General features: G+C 24.6%; 1 protein-coding gene across 5 annotated transcripts in view; it reads right to left on the reverse strand.

Annotated features, from left to right (window-relative positions):
* LOC117179745 (centrosomin) overlaps window positions 1-2859 on the reverse strand; it is a 136733-nt gene that overhangs the window by 68750 nt on the left and 65124 nt on the right. The gene's annotated exons all lie outside the window — the stretch shown is intronic.

Here is a 2859-nt window from a genome sequence, read left to right on the forward strand (position 1 = left end):
CCCCAAGCACAAATATTCCTAAGATGTTATAAAATTAGGGGAAAATTTTTATTTATAATAGTTTTTTTTTATTAGTGGAAAATAAACTTTATTTTCTAAGCAAAATGTCAAGTGTTTTTAAACTTATAATATGTTTTGAATATTAAAATTAAACCTCATTATTTATTTTAACTATTACTCTTTAGTTTAGAGATTTAAAAAATTCTTCTGTATTGTCGTAGTTGAGAATTTATCTTTTCTAGTTAAAAATTTACTTATTTGTATAAAAAAAAACAATAATGTTCTTCAAATCTTTCCTTTTAGTTAAGAATTCAACTTTTTGGGTTCGAATTCGTCATCTTAGTATGAAAACTCATAATTTTTTTACGGAATATTCATCTTTGTTGTAAGCAATTATTTCAAATAAAAATATTTGTTGATTGTAATATCAAATACTTTGTTAAAATTAGAACTACTTCATCAAAATCTTTTGTAAAGAATTCAACTATTTTTTTCAAAAGAAATTTTTGGTGGAGATTTATCTTTTTGATTGGAAATTTATCTTTTTGATTGAAACTCGATTTCTTTGGTTGAAAATTTAGCTGTTTCGTTGAAAATTCGTTTTAAATATTTGGTCAAAAGTGCATTGTTTTACTTGAAGATTTATCATCGTATTTCGTAATTTGTTTAATTTGTTTCTTTGGAAAGATTTTGCTACTTCGTTCTAAACTGTTTTTCGTTTTTGGCTCAAAATTAATTTTTGTAATTGAAAATAAAACTATTCCCTTTCGACCTGAAGATTTATGTTTTTTGTTGCAAAACTAATTACTTGGTTCAAAATTTGACCTTCTTTTTATAAAAAATTCATTTTGTTTTTGAAATTCATCGTTTTGGTTGAAAATTTTTTCTTTTTTATGTAATAAAAATTACTCGCTTTAATTGCAAATGTAACTATATGTTTTCAGTTAAAAATGCATATTTTTTAATGGAAAATTCAATATATTGTTTTGTTAAAAATTTATATTTTATGATAAAAATTAATTTTTTTACTTGAAAAAAATCTTTTTTTGTAACTTACCTATTCTACTTATTGTCGAAAATATACAGGTACTTTTTAGAGAACAATTCCTGTATTGTTTTAAAAATGTGTCATTTTAATTGAAAGTTAATTTTTTGGTTGAAAATGTACCTATTCCATTTTTCCCTAAAAATTCATCTTTTTTAGTTTGCAAAATCAATTACTTGGTTGAAAGTTTGATTTTTCTGGTAGATAATTCAACTTTTGGTTGAATATTAATTTTTTTAAATGAAAATTTAAATTTTTTTGTCTTGAAAATTAATTCTTCTAACTGAAAATATAACTATTCATTTCTGGTTGAAAATTATATAAATGTTTTTTTTTAATGAAAATTCATTTATTTTGTTGGAAATTTTTTTTTAGCTGAAAATATAACTATTTTGTTCAAGATTGTTATTTTGTTTTACAATGCGTTTTTTAAATGAAAAATGAAAATGTACCTTTTCAATTTCTGCCTCATAATTCATCTCTTTTTATTGAAAATTTATTTCCTTGATGAAAAAGTTCACTTGATTAATTTTTTTTTAATACATGCTTTTAACTGAAAATGTAACTATTCCATTTTTGGTTGAAAGTTTACCTCCTTTAGTTAATAATTCCTCTTTTTGGTTGAAAATTGAACTATGTTGTTGAAAATTCGTTGTTTATGGTTAAAAATTGATGTATTTTGTAGTAAATTTGTCTTTTTTGGTAGAAAACTAATCTTCTTGGTTGAAAATTCATACTTCTGGATGAAAAATGCACTACTTGTTCAAAAAATCATCTATAATGGTAAAAATGCAGTGCTTTTACTTCAACAGATCAAATTTCCGCTAGATTTATCTCGACGTTGTAATATCTTTGGATTTATTATTTTTCGTAGCATACATTTTTCTTATGTAAGAACCCCCCTCCACCTACCCTCATAAAAAGCCATAATATTTACCCCCCCCCCCTCCCCTAATCTTCTTCGAACAGAGAATTAATATTTAATCAATTGATCAAGTTAATTTTTTTCTGATATAAAATTTTCTAAATTGTATGGCAAATATAATGAATGTATAAGATCATCATAAGATTGTAACCTTTCTTTCTTTTTAATCTTCTTTCATTTTTCTCAAATCATTAATGGCAAGAAGGTTAAATTGGTCAGAGATTCAATTGTAAGTTTTTTATTGCTAGTTTACTTAAATACGTTTTACGAGGTACATTTCTCTTGGCACAAAAAGCTAGTCATTCTATATGTGGTTCCATAAGTGACTGCCAGAACACAAAAACACTGTCAATAAAAAACTCACTCGATTACGTGGACTTGACACCTTCTTCCTGGGTCGGAAATAAAACAAATGATACTTTCTTTGATTTCAGATACTTTTCGTGCCAAAAATCAAGACTGTAGAAATATTTAAAATGTTTTTAAGGATTTAAATGATATCATCAGGTATGCCTTATGAAACGAATAATCATGATTTTTTATGAAAGTTTAAAGCTTACGAAAGATAATTATTTTAACAACAGTTCTTGTAATTTTTTTACTGCCGCTTCTTATTAATTTATCAAAAATGGTTAACTTATTATATTTTAACAAATATTTTCTTTTTAAACAATTGTTTCAGCCATTAAGAAATTTACTTTCAAAATTGTAAACAGTAGAGTTGTAGATACTTTTCTCCCTGAAAAAGAAAGCCATCACTTATTGCAAATCAACAATTTTTGTGAAAATTGTTTAAGAAGCGATAATTGCTTAAAATGCACATTTTTTTATCAGGGCGGTCGCAAAACTTAACTTTCAAAATTCCCTGATATTTATATGTATGTATGTA

The sequence above is a fragment of the Belonocnema kinseyi genome, chromosome 9, assembly GCF_010883055.1.
Source record: "Belonocnema kinseyi isolate 2016_QV_RU_SX_M_011 chromosome 9, B_treatae_v1, whole genome shotgun sequence".
In the NCBI taxonomy this organism is placed as follows: Eukaryota; Metazoa; Arthropoda; class Insecta; order Hymenoptera; family Cynipidae; genus Belonocnema; species Belonocnema kinseyi.